Raw genomic sequence first — 21,221 nt, 5'->3', positions numbered from 1 at the left:
CTAATCTGACTTATATGCTTACCATTTCATGTTACACAAAGCTTCCTAAAGAATAACGTAACCCATCTCGTCTTCTTGCCTCTTTTTGTTATTGCCGGTATGCATTTTAATACTACATACATTTCCAACCCTACAAAACATTTTTATTGTTTCTTGATACTGTCAAAATTAATGTCACTAATTTACCCTTTCTATTCATGCATTTCTGTTTTTACCTGGTCTTATTTTCCTTATGTAAGAATTTTCATTAATATTTCCTTTTTCTTTTTTTATTGAGATATAATTGACAAATAGCATTATATTAGTTTCATGTATACAACATAGTGATTTGATATTTGTATACACTGTGAAATGATCAGCACAATAAGTCTAGTTAACATCCATCACAACATAGTATTTCCTTTAATGGAAATCTGATGGCAATGAATTCGCTGTCTTTATATGCCTGAAATGTCCTTAATTAATCTTCGTTTTTGAAGGATATCTTCAGTCAGTGGATATAGGGTTTTCGGTGGGTATTTATTTTCTTTCAGCACTTTAAAGACATCATTCCTTTGTTGTTTGTTTGTGTTTTGGTCTGTTGCTCCTCTGAATGTAACGGGTCTATGTTTTCTCTGACTGCTTTTAAGATTTTGGTCTTTGTTTCCAGCAGTTTTATGAGGATATACAAAGTTGTGGTTTTCTTTATGTTTATCCCACTTAGGTTCTAGAGCATCTCTGAATTTTCCTTGATGACTTTTGTGAGTTTTTGAAATATCCAGGATGTTATCTCTTAATACATTGCTTCTGCCCCATTGTGTGTCTTCTCCCTTTTTAGTCAAATTTTCCATTTTGTCATCGATTTTCTTGAACATACAAATCCCAGTTATTTAAATTATTTTAAAGTCTGTTTGATAACTCCAATATCTGGGTTACCTGTACGTCTGTTTTTATTGCCTACTTACTTTTTGGTCTTGTTTCTTTTCATGGCTGGTAATTATTTATTAAAGGCCAGGCATTTTGTATTAAAAAAATGTAAGAAGTATTCTGGATGAAACAGTCTTCCTCCAGAAAGGACTTACACCATCTTCCAATAGGCGGTTCAAGTAGGACTGTTCTGAGACTGAGCTGCAGTCTCTGCAAGGCTTGTTTCTGTTTGGTTTGCTCCTCATCCTCATTTCTATGGTGTGAATGTCCAGATGTCCCAACTAATACCTACTATTTACTAGAGCATTAGTATTTACTAGAGGAGTCTCTTCCTGGAAGGTCTTAAACGCCAATCTTTTTTTCTTTAATCTTCATTATAGTGAGAATACTATAGCTTCCCTGTGTAGCTTAAGACTTTGGAAAGTACCTCAAAGGTAATTGTCAAATGTTGGGCTCACTTCCTCTTGAATGGGATTAGTGTCCTTATAAAAGAGGCCCCAGAGGGATCCCTCTCCTCTTTTGTCATATGAGGTGATAGTGAGAAGATGAGGAAGCAGGCTCTCACCAGACCCCAAACCTGCTGGTGCCATGATCTTGGACTGCCCAGTCTCCAGAACTGTAAGAAATAAATGGTTGCTGTTTATGAGCCGTCCAGTCTACGGTATTCTATTATAGCAGCACTAATGGTCTAAGACAGGGAGGAAGTTTTTTAAAATTGATATGTAATTGACGTATAACATTAGTTTCAGTTGTACAACATAGTGACTTGATATATGTACATATTGTGAAATGATCAGCACAACAAGTTAACATCCATCACCACACGCAGTTACAAGGTTTTTTCCTTGTGATGAGAAGTTTTTATTTACTCTCTTAGAAACTTTCAAATATATAATACCGTGTTATCCACTATAGTCACCATGCTGTACATTCCATTCCCTGATCTATTTATTTTAAAACTGGAAGCTTGTTCTTTTTACATGCTCTCCCAATTTTAATTTTTGTCTTTCCAATCCTGTGGGATTGCTGAAAGATCTGTCGATGTCCTGCTTCTTAGCAGCTGTCTTTTTTCTAGTTTTCCAGCTTCTTCTACCATTCTACTGAGAATCAACAAATGTCATGGGGGAAAAACAGCTGCATGCAAAATGTTGGGGTTACCTCAAAGACCTTCTCTTCATTCTAGAATCTTGGTTTCTCATGTCCTGGCTGTCCAAGCAGCTCTTTCACAACCTCAAACAGTTGTTCCTTTGTATTATATTCAGCTTTCTAGTTGTTTTCTTTGGGAGTATTAGTCTGCTAAAACCTACTACATCATAGCTGGAAAGTTAAATTATCAGAAGTGATCATTTAATGTCAAATAATATGGACTTCTGTATTAGTTCTCCAGAGGAACAAAGCCAGTGTAGATACATAAGAGGAGATTTATTATGGGAATTGGCTAATGCAATTATGGAGGCTGAGATAGGCCACCATATGTCGTCAGCAGCTGGAGAACCAGGAAAGCTGGTGGGGTAAGTCCCAGGATGAGGCTGAAGGCCTGAGAATGGGAGGATGGAGGCTGGGGGAGGGGAGAGGGGAGGGACAGTGTAAATCCCAGGGACCAAGGCTAAGACCAGGAGTTTGAGGTCCGGAGACAGGAGAAAATGGATGTCCCATGTCCCAGCTCAAGAAGAGAGGAAGGCAATTGGCCCTTTTTCTGCCTTATTTGTGCTATTCAGGCCCTCCACCAATTGAATGATGCCCACCCACATTCGTGAGGGCAGATCTTCTCTACTCAGTCTACTGATTCAAATGCTAATCTCTTCCCTCAGACACACCCAGAAATAATGTCTTCCCAGTTCTCTGGGCATCCCTTAGCCCAGTCAAGTGGACATGTAAAATTAACCATTACAGCTTCTAAAGACTTTTGATATATATTATCAAGTTGCTCCCTGGAGGGCTATTCTAATCATGTTTCTGTCCAAAGTGTATTATGTAATTATCATGTACAGACCTCTAAGTTAGTCATCTGTGTGCATGGGATGTTCACTGTCCAGGGGTAAGCTGATGGATAGAAGAGACTGTAGCTCTGCTTTCCAGCTTACTCACAGCACAGGGCCTGACTTATAAGAACGTAATAGAATGAGAACAGCAAAGTTTCATCACTTTTTAGCTGTGCAATCTTGAGTGGATTCATTTGATTCTGTGAATTTTAATCTTCATCTTAAAAAGGTGTAAAGCTCCTAGTGTGGCTTACATGATTAGTTGAGCTGAAGTGTGTAAAACTCCAGGCACGTGACATGTGTTCATCAAATGGGAACTATTTCTTATAAGTAGTGAGTCATAGATATTGGCTGAATGAATAAATGAATGAATGAGTGAATGAGTGAATTATTTAAGGAGAATGAAGTTACTTACATCAGGTTTCCATGGGATGGGAAACAGCACAAGGAAATTAAGGCATCTGCAGCAGGGGACGGACAGAGCAGAAAAGCAAACTTGGGGTGTGTGCAGTGCCAGTGATATTTCACAAACTTGCCGAAAGGCAAAAAAGTAATTGCTAGAAAATAGGGGAGAAGCTCATGGTTGTTCTGTGGGCCACTTGGAATTGTGGGGGACTTCAGAATCATTTGTGCTATTACTTTCACCCTCTGGTGAATGCTGAGAAAGGGAACTTCTTTTCCTGTCACTTCAAATACACGTAAATTTGGCTTGTCATAAAGCAAAGTCGATGATGATAGATTCTTTGGTAAAAACCTTTCTTCACGTCACTTGCAAAATCGTAGAAACCCAGAATCATAGAAATCTCTGAAATCGTACAGCTGGAGAGACCTCATAGACCATTGGTCCCATTTTTCATCCTCACTGGATGACTGCAGCAGAATTCCCGACAGTTGATCATACACCTGCTGCCTGTTTGCTCTGTACGGTGCCATGAACGCTCTGTTTCATGGGAGGGCCTGTCCCATGTTGGCCTGCCGGGCACGGTGTTCTTCCAGGACTTGAGCTGAAATCAGCTTCTTCATAAAGCCCCTCCATTGACCTGATGTTGGTTGGCCCGCTAAGATCCCATGGAATAATTCTAATCCTTTTTCCTAAAATGTCTCTTTCAACCATTTGAAGGTAGCCCTCTATGGAAAAAGCACTGGATGAGAATCAGAAGACTTGAATCGTAAACCAAGTTCTATCACTAGTAATATGACATTGTAGAATACTCATTTGATAGAATAGGAGCCCAAGGCTTTAAAAGTTAAGAAAATTGCCCAAGGTCACACAGCTACTAAGTGATGAACTTGGACTGTGAGTCCAGCTTTGCTGACGTTGAAGTTCAAGTTCTTGTCCACTATGTTAGAGGGCATCTGTGTGCTACTGCTGGTGCGTACTGAGCTTGTGGTCAATTCAACTTTAGTCTTTTCTCCCACAGATTTTGGTCAAGTCACATTTTCTCCATTTGGAACTTGTCTGACTCCCTATCTATCTACCTATCTATCATCTATTTATTATCTATCTGCCTGTCTATCTATCTGACTGTCATCTTGCTATCATCTACCCATTTTTTATTTTTACTTACACGTATAACTGTACTTTTCCTTCTTAAATCTAAAACTGAGGGGTAACCATCATTTCAGTCTGTCAAAACGATTACTGGTTTTTATTGCATAACATCTCCCTTCGAACTTTGAGTTATCCACAAAATTGACAATTTTCAAAGCTGAAAAAAGAAAGATATTGCTAAAAATTTTAATGGAATTATATTAGGCAGGGTCATATGACAGGCCACTGGCAACCAGTTGTGAACATATCCAACTGTCCAATAATTTCAATCACGTATTTTCAATTTGACCACAGTGACATCCCAACAGACTTAACCTCATTTCCTAGTGGATATGTTTGATGGTTTGGCATCCTGACCTTAGTGAACCCGTGTTGGTTCCACGTGATCACAGCATTCTTTTCTAAGTGGTTCACAAGCCATCTAGTTAGTAATTTTATTCTAGAATTTTGCCAAGATTTGACATCAAGAATTTGCTTTGACCAAACTGTAATTCCCAGAATCTAGGCTTTCTCGAATTTCACAATCAAAAACTATTTTCCAGTCTTCTGGCACCTCTTTATTCTTCATGTTTTCTTCCCCCCAAAGATTGCCAACTGTGGTTGCATAATTACATCTTTGAGTCTTTCAGTACTTTGGATTATGATCTGTCCGGGCTGGAAGGTGTGATCCCACTTGAATCGTGTTGTTGTGAAAAGGGAAGCAGACTAGAGTGTAGACCTCATTCTTGTCTTGCTGCATCATTTGCTATTATGTGACTTGTGGTAAATGACTTAGTCTATGTAGCCTCTGTTTCCTCATCTGTAAATGGGGATAAAACCTCACAGGGGCTTGAAAGGAGTAAATGAGTTAACAGCTGGGAAACTGTCTGGAGTAGCAAAAGCTTCAAAAATCTGAATTTCCCTTAATGCCTTATCTATCTTGGTGTTCAATTTATTCTTTACATTTTAAAATGTCCTTTAGAATCTGAAAACAATTCTTCTTGCTGGAGAAGACAAAAGGGAACCAGAACTCTTTGTGGATGAAGACGATGTGGCGCACTGGACTGGGAGGAACACGAGTCACTTATCGGGAGGGTGTTTCATTAACTCGCTGTGTGACCTTGAGCAAGTTGTGGAATCACTCTGGGTTTTATTTTCATCTGTAAAATGAGGAGGAAGGAAGGGGTGGTTTCTTAGTTCTAAATCCTCTGAATCTAATTTTGTCTTTTGCCATGTCCTTGGACTATAGAACCTTCTTCCTGTAGAGGGGTCTATCCTTTAGCCAGTTCTTGATCTACTTTGTGAATAAATCTCAGATATTTAAAAATCCCCAGCAGACCCCTTGCCACACCAAACGGTTCTGAGCTGAACCTCTGTCATCTGTAGGTTGATATGGGCTATTAGCCCAAATGAGCCCAGATTAGGATGACAAGCCTGCTTGCTGTCTCCAACTCAGCTTATTATTCACTGTTTTGGATTACCCGGGATTTGATTCTATCACTAGCCTAATGATTGAGAATTGATGGCATAATAATACTATGTCAACATACAGAGATGTTATGGAAATAATGGAAATAATTATGTAGTACTTCCAAACTGAAGTGTTTTTTGATAAATGAGGATGGATTTCAGATGTGAAATACAGCAATTACTCTTCACCCTAGCATGCTGGAAGAAGCCTTTGGATCTACACAGGAAGTCGCTATTCATCAGTTGTGATTAATTTGGAAAAAAATCACATTCCTTGTCTCCAAAGTATGAATAATAAGAATTTTGTTTTTATTGTGCTTATTTTCTACTCTGGGGACATTATCCAAATTCTACAGAAAGTGTCTTCTGATCTCAAGGTAATTAAATACATAGATGTCTTTGCTCCTCTTTTCAGGGCAGATTTTACAACATAAATCTTATCCATTCATTTGCATGATGTATACATTAATTTGTTGAAGAAATATACATCAAACACTTATTGTATGCCATGTCACACATGGGCTCAGAAAATAATTGAGGAGGCATTCCCTGCTTTTAGAGAGATCTTCATGGGTTAGGGGAGACCTGCTAAGGCTGACAGAAGGGTGTAGTAGGGCTGCTAGAAAGTGAGTTCTGGATCCTGGACCTTTCAGGAGCCTTCTCAGGAGACTTGCTCTTCTGTTAATCCTTCTCTCTGCATTCCTGACCTCTTGGCTTTATCACCCAAACACTCTCTCACTCTCTGTGTCTTCTATCTTAAAAATAAACAGCAAACCTCTACTAACTCATCATGTCTCTCCAGGATTACCCTGCTTTTTTTTTTGGCTGCACTGCACAGCTTGTGGGAGCTTATTTCCCCGACCAGGGATGAACCCGGGCCCTCGGCAGTGAGAGCACAGAGCCCTAACCACTGGACCGCCAGGGAAGTCTGTTACCCTACTTTTCCATTCCCCATGGAAGAACTGTCTGCATATGCTGCCTCCACTTGCTTCCCGTTCATTCTTTATCCCTTCCTCCATCCCACCGAAACTGGCTTCCAAGCTACTAAATCTAATGGATACTTTAAAATTTTTGTCTTACTTGACCTGTCAATATCACTTGAGCCAGTTGGTATTCCCTCTTGAAATACTCTTTTCCTTTGAAAATGTCCTCTCTGGTTTCCCGCTTCTTCTATGGCTGCTCCCTTTTCTTTTGCTCTGAGGGTTCATCTTCTTTTGCAGCTTCTACTGCTGTTGTTCCTCATGGTGTGTTTTTGTTGGGCCTTCTTGTCTTGCCTCCTCTCCTTGGTTCTCTTTTCCTCTCTTTTTCTCCCTTTTTTGTCTCTCTCTTTTGAAGTAACCTCAATCCTTTCTCATGATTTAAATTCTCCGTATATGTTGAAGAGTCTCAAATCCATAGCTGTAGCCCAGTGCTCTTTTCTGAGCTCCAGATGTAAATATTGAACTGTGAACTTGATACTGTTATTGGAATGTCTTGTAAACATTTCAAACTTAACATCTCAAACATCTGAGTTCCAGATCTCCCTCCAAATGTCTGCTCTTTCTACAGGATTCTCCATCCTGGCGAACTACATCTCCGTATGCCCAGGTGCTGAAGGATATGTCTAGCCTACTCTTCCTCACATGTCTTACAGACATCTCAAACTCTACGTGTCCAAAACCAGTCTATTGATTTCCATCCTTGCCACCATCAGTCTGCTCTCAAGAATCTTCAAGGCAAAACAAATTTTAAAACACACATACACAAAAAGAAAGAAGGAAAGAAGGAAGGAAGGAGAGAATGAAGGCAGGAAGGAGTGAGGGAGGGGAGGAAGGAAGGAGGGAAAGGAAGAAGAACAGAAGAGAGGAAGAGACAAAAATAAATCCAAAGCCATCTGGTTTTGCTTCACAACCATCTACTGTACTATTAGAGTCAGAACCTGGTGGTGAGTTTTGACTCTTCCCTTTCCTTTATCCCTTATATTAAATTCATGCAAGAAAAGGTCACTTCCACCTCTGGCCATGAAGGGATTAACAGGGGGTAGATTCACCCTTCCATCTTATAGACTGAAAACTGGATAAAATATATGAAATGATTTTCAGGAGGGTGGACAGCTGGTTGGTTGGAGAAGAAGTGGAACAGGACAGTGAGGCCTGAGAGACAGGAAACAATTCATGGAGCCCGAAAATTGATTTCCCAGGCTCTTTCCAAGCACGTTAATACACGTATTTTTAAATTTATTTTTTGGCTGCATTGGGTCTTCGTTGCTGTGTGCAGGCTTTCTCTAGTTGCGGCGAGCGCGGGCTACTCTTCGTTGCGGTGCCCAGCCTTCTCGTTGCGGTGGCTTCTCTTGTTGTGGAGCACGGGCTCTAGGCACACGAGTTTCAGCAGTTGTGGCATGGGGGCTTCTGTAGTCGTGGCTCATGGGCGCCAGAGGCAGGCTAAGTAGTTGTGGCACATGGGCTTAGTTGCTCCATGGCACATGGGATCTTCGCGGACCAGGGCTCGAACCCGTGTCCCCTGCAATGGCAGGCAGATTCTTTTTTTTTTTTTTTTTTTTTTTTGTGGTACGTGGGCCTCTCACTGCTGTGGCCTCTCCCGTTGCGGGGCACAGGCTCTGGACGCGCAGGCTCAGCAGCCATGGCTCACGGGCCCAGCCGCTCGGCGGCATGTGGGATCTTCCGGGACTGGGGCACGAACCGGTGTCCTCTGCATCAGCAGGCGGACTCTCAACCACTGCGCCACCAGGGAAGTCCAGAGCACGTTAATATTTTACCTACTTGTATGCTTGTCCATTGTCTGTCTCCCTCCACTAGAGCATCAGCTCCAGGAAGGCTGGAGACTTGGCTATCTAGATGAGCACCTAGCCCAGGGCCCAGCCCATTGTAAGCACTCAATAAGTTTTCTGGACGGGATAAATAAGTGAGTGAACCCTTGATAACATCTGCTCCCTCACTAGCCAAGTCCTATCTATTCTGCTTTTAAGTTGATGTCTCCAATCCATCCACTTCTCTCCAGCTCTGCTGCTATTACCCTGATCCCAACATCATCGTATCTCCCCTCGACAAATACTGTACCTTCCTAGGTGGTCTTCTTACTTCTGCTCTTGCTTTCCTCCAGTCAGTTTCTCCAGATTGGTTACTTAAAATGTGAACTTCATCCTGTCCCTAGATATTAAAACATATCCATGGTTTCTGCTCTTTGAAGAATCCACACTCCTTACAAGGGGGAGGTCAGCTCTAGCCTGTGGGCTCAGCGTCCTCCCTACACCTGTGGTTTCCTAATTCAGCAGCCCCTTGGATCCATGGCGCACAATTCGAAAACCAGGGAGCTAGATGATTGCAGGTGTCCTTTTAGCCCTTCGTGTGATGATACGATGCTTAGACTTATTTGGCACAATCTAAATTATCCATTAAGATATGATGGTGCAAATTACCTGCAAGTTCAGCAGTTCTAAGCAGAGCAACACGTACAAACAGAATGAGAGTGTCTCTCATTGACAATGGGAAAAATGAGCGTTGGGCTGTGAGAATTTATCATTGTCACTCTGGCACCCTCGAGAGAGAGGGACATATTCTAAATACTTGTCTTGGTTTTTCAAGCATAGCAATCATGGAAGGCAAATTCTCAGTCTACCAGAACTTTCTAGAAATATCATGAGACAGTATTCTAACTCCTTTGCTTTGATTCTCTGTCGACAAGGCAATGCTTTGCTTTGTTGTTTGGCTTCCTGGGTGGACTTACCCCAAACACAATGTCCAGTTCAAATGTACGTCCTTGCTTTTCAGGCCAGTTTTATCTTTCTCTGTAACTTAACATATTGTTCTCTGAGCTCATGAATCAGCCTTTTGTGGGTTTAATTAGTGTGAATCAAGTTACCAGCCATCAGATCATACAGAGCAAACAGATAACGTGCATTGTGTGGTCCTGGACACCGAAGGACCAGACCAGAACATGAACTTCTCACTGAAGTGTAAGGCTCCCTTTGATGAAGAAATGAGGTCATGGCAGAGCACGGTCAGACACAGTGATATACAGAGTTGACTTAGGCAAAGTCAAAGGAGGTGCAAGTTCTAGGCCATGGTCTCAGAGATAGATGGAGAAAGGGAGAAGGAAGTAATTATAATAATAACCAATATAATTTGATATGACCCATTTCATGTATAGGAAGAGACAAATAAGATCACGTTCCACCTTTTTAAAGAAAATTAATACATTTTGTACTCCCCACATTCCTAGAGAAGCAGGTAATCTAGTGTCTGTCTTTGCCCCTCTCTCCCCCTCATATGGCCAGTAATCCACAGGGTCTCGGTTCTACTTATCTCCTTATGTTGGCCCAGAACACAGGTGCCCCAGGCTGGAGGAACCCCCTTGCTGTGTTCCAAGAACACTTTGTTGTTGCTGGTTCTGTCCCCAAAGACGCACTGTGTCTGGTTCTCTGATTGGGTTCACTGCTGCAGGCACCCAGTTGTTCTTTGAAGGGTAAAGGGGTTCGAGTGCTGTTAGACCTGCCCTTCCCCCACCGGATCAGTGCTCTCCTCCTCTCACCAACATGCAAGCCAGGGCCACCCCAAGCTAGCCTGCTCCAAACTTTCTCCTTTTAAAACCCTTGGGAGGGCTAGCTTGGGACAGGCTCCAGTGTCCACTGCCACATGCACCCAGAGTGGCCACTTCCCTGAGGTCGTTGACTTGCTCCCTTCCAGAACCAAGAAGAGCCTGCCCAGGAAGTTCTTACTTCCAGTTTTAGAGCCACAGGAAGAAAATTTCTGGAAGATTTCCAGTACATCTTGTCCCTGATTTCACTCTCAGGCATTCGGAAATGTTGAGATCTGGTCTTACAACACCCCATTACACACTCAAAATCTTTAATAATTTTAAAAGTGGATATTCGTGTTCCTTGTTGCTTTGTTGTTTTGTGTGTGTGTGTGTGTGTGTGTGTGTGTGTGTGTGTGTTTAATCTTATTAGACAAGAAGCTGTAGTGCTGGCTTTAAGAGCTGGACACCCCACACTCTGGCTACACATGGTGAAAAGATGGTGTGTGTGTGTGTGTGTGTGTGTGTGTGTGTGTGAGAGAGAGAGAGAGAGAGAGACAGAGAGAGAGAGAGACAGAGAGAGTAGATGGACATGCTCCTGCAGAAACACAGGGAGGGAGAGGCTGCCATAGGAATCCATGCAGGCCCAGTGTGCCGAGTGGATGGGGTGAGGGAGAGGGGGTTAGTGGATGTGCAGGGGTGCCATCCACAGAGACAGAAAGCTCAGGAAGGGACTCCCTCTGGAGAGAGACAGAGTCCATACACAATAGTAGTTAGGAATGTGGATTCTGGAGCCAGACTAAAGAGCAGGGATCAGAAACGTGTTCTGCTAAGTAAGCTGGGTGACCTTAGCTTCTTCATGAATAAAAAGGGGAGGTGATGATGATGATGGTGATAGAGAGAAGGAGTTAATATAATATAGCAGTAATAGTAAATGCTGTTAACAAACGTTAGCTTTTGTTATTATCGTCATTTTTTCCCATGTGCACAAAGATAGAACGATGTTTTAAGGTTTTTTCGAAACAATTTCTATCTTAGTGACTGTGTGAATTGCGTCTTCCTAAGAGCACAAAGGACTGTAAGTAGTTAATGTTTTCAATGCCATCGAGCTAGCGCTAGCCTTCTGGGTCTGAGCGGGTGATGGCGGTGAGGTGCAGAGTGTGCCGTGACCAGGATTTTGGAGAGAGAGAGGGTGAAGAGGGGAGCGCTCAGGGCCAAGACGGGTGGCAGAGGGATGGAGAAAGGGCTGCCTGAGGATGAAGGACTCGGAGAAGAGAGAGATTGAAAGAATTCAGCACTTTGCTATACAATGTGTACACACATCATTCCTTCATCGTGAAAAACAGTGCTGAGTTCTGTGGTTTTGCTTTCTTTTGTTTTTCAAAACAGGCCCTGTTCTATTACAGGCATCCATGGAAGGAGCTTCGAGGCTCTAAATAAATTACGTCCATGCATTCTCCTTGTCTTCGTGTTTCTTTCTCTCCTAAAATACTAGGTTAACTTAGCATGATTTGCCCCCATTTTGGTACATTTAAAAAATAGGTAGGGTTTCTGCTTGGTTTATCTTCTACTAGTTAACCTGTTGTGTAAGCGAACCTCCTGTTTAGTTTGCATGTTCTTCAAGATTTTCGTGTAGATCAGACTCTTACTGAGGGTCATACTTTGATGAGGGTAACGGCTTCTTCAGAACCTTGAGTAGCTGCTCTCTGGTTGTGATGACTTCTGTTCCATCAGCCATGTCTAGAACATTCTGGACATTTAAATCTCCCATCAGTAGATTTCCAAACCGAATTTGGGAAGCAAAATTTCCCTAAAAACTTCATTTAGTCTCTCTTTTCCCCTTTCATCCTTTTTTTTCAGATTTATTGAGATATAATTGACATACATCACTGTGTAAGTTTAAAGTGTACAGCATAATGGTTTGACTTATATATATTGTGAAATGATTACACGCTTCATCTCATGTAGGTACTCTAAAAAGAAAAAGCAAAAAAAAAAAGAGAGAAAAAACTTTCTCCTTGTGATGAAAACTCTTAGGATCTACTGTCTTAGCAACTTTCATATATATCATAAAGCATTGTTAACTACAGTCACCACGTCATGCAGTGCATCCCTACCACTTATTTATCTTTTTATTTTCACACACACACACTGTAGTTTTTTTTTTTTTTTTTTTTTTTTTTTAAACATCTTTATTGGGGTATAATTGCTTTACAATGGTGTGTTAGTTTCTGCTTTACAACAAAGTGAATCAGCTATACATATACATATGTTCCCATATGTCTTCCCTCTTGCGTCTCCCTCCCTCCCACTCTCCCCATCCCACCCTTCCAGGCTGTCACAAAGCACCGAGCTAATATCCCTGTGCCTTGCAGCTGCTTCCCCCCAGCTATCTACCTTACTACGTTTGTTAGTGTGTATATGTCCATGACTCTCTCTCGCCCTGTCAAAACTCACCCTTCCCCCTCCCCATATCCTTAAGTCCGTTCTCCAGTAGGTCTGCCTCTTTATTCCTATCTTACCCCTAGGTTCTTCATGACATTTTTTTCCCTTAAATTCCATATATATGTGTTAGCATACGGTATTTGTCTTTTTCTTTCTGACTTACTTCACTCTGTATGACAGATTCTAGGTCTATCCATCTCATTACAAATAGCTCAATTTCATTTCTTTTTAAGGCTGAGTAATATTCCATTGTGTATATGTGCCACATTTTCTTTATCCATTCATCCGATGATGGGCGCTTAGGTTGTTTCCATGTCCTGGCTATTGTAAATAGAGCTGCAATGAACATTTTGGTACATGACTCTCTTTGAATTTTGGTTTTCTCAGGGTATAAAAAAATATGGAACGCTTCACGAATTTGCGTGTCATCCTTGCGCAGGGGCCATGCTAATCTTCTCTGTATCGTTCCAATTTTAGTATATGTGCTGCCGAAGCGAGCACACACACACTGTAGTTTATCTTAACAAGAGATAAATAAACGGACGCCAAGCATTGTAAATGGATGACCACAACAAAAGCAACAATGATTGCAATTACCAAACACGAAACACACTCATACTATGTCATAATATTGACATTCAGTCCAGGAATCCTCCACTGCAACAGCTCCTTTACACTTATTTATCTTATAACTGGAAGTTGGTACCTTTTGAGAACCTTCCTCCTCCAATTCCCCACCCCCAACCTCTGCCTCTGGAAACCACAAATCTGATCTCTTTTTCTAGGAGCTGTGTTTTGTTTTTGTTTTTTACATTCCACATATAAATGACATCATACAGTATTCGTCTTCCTCTGTCTTCCCCTTTCATCTTGAATCAAATATTTTGCACCATGATTGAAAGGGGTCCCACAGACTCCCAGCCAGGCTGTCATATTCTCTTACCCCCACGTTTGAAGCTCCTGACCAGGCTTTACATCCTTTTTGCCGCCCAATTTTTGGTTTACGCCTGCTCCTCAAACTCTATGTCTCTCTGTCCCTCTCATTTGGTCAATCTTTACATGAAAAAAAAAAAGATACCCCTCCTAAAATAGAGGTGTTTGTTTGTTTGTTTTTAACAGTTAGTGGTTATAGAGACTTTTTAAAAAATAAATTTTAAAAAATTCCTGGCAAATGCTTTTCTTGGACTTCTAGTAATGTTTAAGCAATAAGCTGGCTTTCTCAATTAATTTCTCTTTATGTGATTCCTTTTAACCTTTCCCACTTACTGCTTGTGGGTTGGGCACAGTTCCCTTTTTAAAGATGGGTAACTACATAATGGATTTTGTTGAGTTTTCTGCCAGAATGTGGAAACTAAACCGTGTTGTAACTACTATTACATAGTGGTTCCTGTGAAAATACTCCCTATGTAAGTTCTTATCTGGCACTCAAAGCCCTTTGTTTGTGAATTCTAAAGAGCCATCCTTTGTTTGATCCCCAGCAGTGTTTCGTCAGCTTGTATGATAACACGAGATCCCCCATTTTTCTGCCTCTCCTGATCTTGTGGTTTCTACACTTTCATTTAACATTTTTAGTTTCATCTCACAGATTTTGGCTTATAGTAAACTCTGTAGCCCCATAGTCATGATTTGACCATGAAATTCTTTCTTAGCTCTGCAAGGCTTTTCCAAGGTTGTGGTTGATTTTGTGCCTCGCACACAAGGTACCTCTTTTCTGGAAACACGCTTCCCCCTCTCTCATGTTTGTAATGGAAAGCTCTTGGTGCATTGTTGAATTTTCTTCTACTAATGATTACTGTGTAAAGCCCCTCATTTTCAGCTCAAGAGCCGAATCCTTTTTAAATATTTTGCACGTTTCTAAGCACAGAAGGTACCTATGTATGTCAGCTTCATCTTCGCCAACCCCGACCCTGTCCGCTGTCTAATTATGTGGTTCTGTTACCTTATTTTCCTTTTTTTCTCAGTCTCAAGCTAAAACTCGTGTTTGTTTACACTGATCAGATTTACCCGAATATTTATTTTGAAAGGACCCTGTCAGCTTTCTAGTGCTAGAAGCCTCATACCAGTTTGTTTTGGATTGAGCCTGTCCTGCCTCTGTAAGTTCTAGTTACTCTCAGGATAGCTTCATTGGTCAGGTCATTATCAGGGACTCACCAGGACGGAAGTTTATCTCACTGTCAAGGAAACATTCTCCGTGGTTGGTATGGCGGTTCTGTTATCATCAGGGACCCTGGCTCCTTAGTGCATGTGGCCTTCACCCCAAGGCCTGAGATGTCTTCTCCAGTCTCAGCCATCACACTTATATCTCAGTGACCAAGAATGAAAAAGGCACAAGAACAAGCCATGCTCCCTTCTTTTAAAGACATTTCCTGAAGTTGCACAAACACTTCCACATATCCATTGACCAAAACTCAGTCTGATGGATCCACCTCAGCTACAAGGGAGGCTGGGAAATATAGTCTTTAATTTAGGCAGCCCTGTGCCCTGCTGACATTTGGGAATTCTGTTACTGAGCAACAAGGGAGGATTAGATATTGGAGATAAATTAGAAATTCCTGATATATACCTTAATTTCAAATAAATTCCCAACTTCTCCCCCTTCTATCATCTCACCTATGGCATCTAAATTTGGAGAGCTATTTATTTTATTTTATTTTATTTTCTGGCTTTGTTGAGATATAACTGACATGTAATATTGTGTAAGTTTAAGGTGTACAATGTGTTGATTTGATGCACTTAGATATTGCAAAATGATTACTACCATGGTGTTAGCTAACACCCCCATCACATCGCATAATTACCAGTTCTTTTTTGTGGTGAGAACATTCAAGATCTACTCTTTTCGCAACTTTCAAAGATATAGTACACTATCATTAACTGTAGTCACCATGCTGTATGTTAGATCCCCAGAACTTCTTCATCTTTTAGCTGGAAGTTTGTACCCTTTGACCAACATCTCCCCCTTTCCTCCACTCCCACCCACACCTCAGCCCCTGGTAACCAACACTCTACTCTCTGTTTCTATGAGTTTGGCTTTTCTCGATTCCACGTATAAGTGAAATCATACAGTATTTATCTTTCTCTGTCTGACTTATTTCACTTAGCGTAATGCCCTCAAGGTCCATCCATGTTGTCATCAATGACAGGATTTCCTTGTTTCTCATGGCTGAATAATATTCACATATATCTCACATCTTCTTTATCCATTCATATGTTGACAGACACTTTGGTGGTTTCCATATCTTGGCTATTGTGAATTATGCTGCAATGAACGTGGGAGTGCAGGTATCTCTTCGAGATCCTGTTTCCATTTCCTTTGGATATACACCCAGAAGTGGGGTTGCAGGTTAGGAACTATTTAGTTCTACAGCCCTGCCTTTGGGGATACTATGGCAGAGACCCTGAACATGCGTCTTCTATTGAAGAACTTATTTCTGTTCCCACTGGCTCTCTTTTACCCTCCACGGCACGTGAATGATGCCACCTTTGCTCTGGCACTGAAGGTTCAAGAATCTGAGAAGAGATTCTACTCTTGACAGTGTCAAAGGCTAAAGTTTCTGGTAAAGATTTCATTTTCTACTTTTTGAATCTTCTGTTTACCAACTTTCTCTCTCCTAAATCCTCCGCTCACTGGTGGGAGGTTTTGCTCGTTCCCTGCCTTTCACCGTTCCTCCTGGCAGATCTCTGTGTTTACATTCATTTCACATATGAACATTTCTTTCTTCCTGAAATTTGCATGCTTTGCTTTTCACCAGGTTTTTTAACATCTTTCCCAGTGTCTACCTTACTTTGGGCGGAGGGTCTATTTCTCTTTAGATTTTGGCATTAGTTGCACCACTTTCAACTTGCTACAGAAGTAACTATAAAAAAGAGCAGAAAATGTCAGGTTTACACGATACTTAAAAGGTCAGTTAGCTGTCTTATACCAGTGATACTTGTTCAAGAACCATTTTGGTTTTGAGTGCTGATTGCCTCTCCTAGTAAAACATGTTTTGATTACATGTAGCGCCGCTCTGCTATCCTGTTATAGATTAAAACATGATCTGGAGAGTATATAGTATGCTCATGCCCCCCCACCCCCCACCCCCACAGACACTTTGTAAATTTTAAAGTTATAGGAAACTAAAGCCAACAAGAATATTAATCTTAATTTTAACCATGTGTCTTAGAATTAGAAATTAAAAAGAAAGGTTCCACGATGACTAACTCAGTAATAAGTGTTACAAAATTTAATCTGAAAGATGCATTGTATACGTCAACAATTCCTTCTGCTCGGTGCCACCACCGCTGCCCCGTCCAGGGTTCCACTCACTCCTTCCTCTCCTCCACGTCTTGTGTACAATCATTCACAAGCACCTCTCCAAGAGACTTCAGAATCTCTTGGATTTGTCCCTGGGTGTCAGTTTCAGCTGCCACCTCTCAAAGCCAAGTCCCTATCAAGACCCATATAAATGACTGAATCAGCCTCTTAACCAGTTTTTTCATTTTTTCACTTTGTCTATCCCACAGGCTGCCGTCAGACTCAGCATTGCTTTCAGCATCTCTCTCCCCTGATGAAGATCTTATGCTAATTAATTCAAGTCTGGACTCCTTAACCTGCTAACAATAAGCCTTGCTCAGTAAATCATATTTTTACATTTTCTCTCACAGAGTATCTCACTAAACACGTCCTACTCCAGTAAGTTCATTTTCCTCGTGCTCTCTTCTCTCTTTTACTCGTATTTTTCCATCTTCATGTCTTTGTTTATGCTTTACCTTCCTTGGAGAAGCTCCTCGCCTCCTCTCCCTTAATCCACATGATCCCTTCCCTTCAGAATCCTGAAGACTCCCTGCTCTCACCCCATCCCACAGTGATCTGTCTTTTATACATAATATTTCTGACCATGGTCTGCATGTACCAAATTACTGTAAGTGAATTGAAGATTGTTTTAAGGTTGCTATATAGTTGTTCTATTTATACACATCTTCTCTCCTCAACTGGTCTGTTTTATCTGCTTTCCACTCCTAAATGTGTCTAACTGGAAGTAATCTGATAATTTAATTTTACTGAAGAAAAATGATGAAATGGGAACCATGTAAGATTCAACACATTTATTTTCATGGGTTTGCTTTAATGTCTTCATACCTTTCCTTGGAGTGGGGTTAGGGTTAACATTTTTTCATCTTATTCATAAAATCCCATGATGTTCTTGAATGTACCTTTGTTCCTTGTCTTTATGGCCTGGTAATTTCCATTAATTACTTAAGTCAAACAATTATGAGATGCAGATCACACTAAGCTCATGGGTCAACGAGATTAAACCAGGAAGAGAGAGGAGAAAGTAAAAATGTCCTTACTGGGATATGTGGCCTACCCTTGTTTGATTTAATTCCCCCCAAATTTGAGAATCTTCAAATCCACTCCTTAAGAACAAGGGACAGTTCCCTATTTGAATTTGTTCCCCTCTTGGCTGTGCTATTGATAATTGATTCATGTAGGCTGTTTCCCATGATATTGGCTAAGATATCATGTATCTTAAGATTCCAGATAAAATATTGTGTATAGCCAAGCAAAAATAGTTAGGTTAAGTCTAAGATGAGTTAAAAGGGAGAGACCACTAGGAAAGATGAGTTACCTTAAATTGTGGCTCTCGATATCCATTTGTCTCAGCAAGAACTAAGCCTCAAAATTCAGAGGCTCAGGTTAGCTGTTTGGCTTATGTTATGGCTAGAACTGGGACCCAAGAGAGGGTGGCAGTGCCAGGTCAGGCATGGCCTTTAGACCACAGTTAAAGGTTTGTATAGTACTTTATTCCGAGTACTTTATTCGACACACAATAAGAGCGATCAAGGAGATAGTTGGGTATTTGAGTTCAGAACTCTGGAGAGGGGTCAGGACTGAGATATAAATTAGGAATTGTCAGCCTACAGGTGGTCTTCAGCACCCCTGGACTAGATGTGGTCACCCTGGGAAAGGCTGTCGATGGAGAAAAGAACCGTGACCCTGGTGTTCTTCCACTTCTAGAAAGTAGCACAGAGGGGAAGGAGATTGGGAAGGAGTGGCCAGTGAGGTTGGATGAAAATCAGAAGAGCTTAATGTTACAGAAGCCAAGATAAGAGAGCTTTTCAAGTTAGAGCCCTCAACTGGGTCTGACTGCCAAGAACCAAGGAGGAGGAAAGATGGGAAAGTGGCCATTGGGCTGGACAATGTGAGGTCACTGGTGACCTTGCCAAGTGGGGGTGAGCACGAAGATGTGTACAGGGGACAATGACCAGCCCTTGGGACAAATTCTGCAGGAAGGAAAACAGAAACATGGCAGTGAGTGGAAGCTAATGCAGTTTCTAAGGATCTAACTCTTTTTCCCATTTATCTGATCTCTCCTAGATGTTAGGGGGTGGCATCGCCTTACATGGTGTTAGCCAGTTTGTATAGGACTGTGGCTTAATGTATTGTTTCTTTCACGTGTGTTTGTGATTTAAAAGGAGGGACCTTGTCTTTCATGTAGTAGATAGTCCAGTATATGTGGGGCACCTAGAATACATGAATATTCTGGCTAAGGCAGCTCTGGTGTGTGTGTGTGTGTGTACATTGTGTTCACATCTAGGGGGCTGGAAATCTTCCTGACGATCTGCTCGGCATCAGGGATTTTAACCTCCAGATGGGTGCCCCCTTTTTCTTCTTGATAACCTCTTACTAACAAAGAGCCTGGGATGGGAGTTCCATTTACAAATGGTGAATCATTAGAAACAGATTTGTAGGCGGAGAAGCATCTCCCAGCAGCAGAGCTTCACTCTTGTGGCACACACTCAGTTTCTTGCACCAGCGGGCCCAGCGAGCAGATCTGTGGAAGGGAAGACGACACCTTTCCCGGGTCAAGCCCATCCTGCTCTAACCCCAGCCTTCATTGAAAACAGCCTGAAGGCAAACGGACAACTGCTCTGTAGTCCCTGGCCTTGCCTCTCTTCCTTCCCTCCTTCCTTAACAGTTATCTGAGAGACTGAAAAGTCTGCTTGTGTTACAGCTGCCATTGTTGGGCTGTGTGGCCCACTCTTTCAGCTCATCTCCGAGCTCCCTTCCCTTTCACAGGCAGCCCTCGTGGGTGGCTGCCTTTCGTTTGCCTACCCAGCCTGAGAGGGGATCTGCTTCTGCTCTGAGGTGGGGTATTTTTCTGTAATTCAGACAGTGGAGACAATGCCAGGATCTCCACGCCTTCAGAACCAGGGTAGAAGTCAGGCTGGACCAGAGGACTTGCAGGAAAGAAGACTCAGGCCCAGCCCACATTCTAGAATCTATAATGAGACTCTACCTTCCTGAATCCAAGCCCCTTATCCCTACGACGTCCTGACAGGTTATTTCATCCTGCCCCAGCCGCCTCCCTTTTTTTTTTTGGCCATGCCACATGGCATGCGGGATCCTAGCTCCCCAACCAGGGATTGAACCCGTGCCCCCTGCAGTAGAAGCTCGGAGTCCTAACCACTGGGCCACCAGGAGGGAAGTCCCCAGCCACCTCCTTCTAAATCCCCATCACCTGTCCTCCTTATCACTTTCCATCCAACCGCCAGACGAGCAGAGGTACCTCTTTCGTGATTTTTGCTACATGTATGTACCACTAATGCTAACTATTTACCTAAAATTTTTCTTTAAATCAGCTCACCATTTCACTGAAAATATTTACTTAATAAGGAAATTTTGTTACTGCGTAAATAAGAATTCAGGATAAATAAAAAATAAATAAAACACCAAATTTAGGTTATCAAATTCTAATTGTATGCTTATATACCAAAGACTCTAAGCTTGCTTTCCCTTTTCTTTTTTTAAAGAGAGATCATAAAATATTAGAGTTATTAAAGATATAGCAGCACCAAACAGACTTACCCCTTGACTTAGTCTGAAGGGCTAAAGAGAAGTGCTGTTTGCACAGTGCTGTGAAGGTACTAGAAGCTGCTGAATTGTACACTTTAAAATGGTTAAAATGGTCAATTTTACGTTATGTTACATAACATAAAGATTAAAAAAAATTAATTTTTACCTCAATTAAAAAAAAAACAAGTGAGAAAGAATCATTTTGATTTGGTGACTTTATACCGTATTATAGTACTGTGTAATATCTTTTCTCCCATCATTTTGGTAAAGCACCAACCACACCAGTGAAGCTGTAACGCGCATGCCTCGGTCCCAAAGAAGCGCGGCTGTCTGAAGCCCGCTCGTCCAAAGCGGTCAAACTAAACTAACGCCTTGACTTGCGTTGCTTGAATGGTGTAGAGGAGGATATAGAGCAACACTCTTCCAAAGCCCCTACTTGCTTGCTTTCCACTTCTGAAACCTACAATGTATTTGAACTCGAATAATCTACTTTGCAGAACTTAAATCTCTTTATCTGTAAAATAGAGACACTAGT

General features: G+C 41.6%; 1 non-coding gene across 1 annotated transcript; it reads right to left on the bottom strand.

Moving 5' to 3' along the window:
• Positions 1–13,240: 13,240 nt before the first annotated feature.
• On the bottom strand, positions 13,241–13,347 carry LOC116739372. The gene has a single exon (XR_004345551.1). It is a non-coding gene; the product is annotated as a U6 spliceosomal RNA (small nuclear RNA).
• Between the last annotated feature and the right edge of the window lie 7,874 nt (positions 13,348–21,221).

This window comes from Phocoena sinus, chromosome 14 (genome assembly GCF_008692025.1).
Source record: "Phocoena sinus isolate mPhoSin1 chromosome 14, mPhoSin1.pri, whole genome shotgun sequence".
Lineage (NCBI taxonomy): Eukaryota > Metazoa > Chordata > Mammalia > Artiodactyla > Phocoenidae > Phocoena > Phocoena sinus.
The sequence above is the reverse complement of the archived record's forward strand: the minus strand, read 5'-3'. Positions and strand labels throughout refer to the sequence as shown.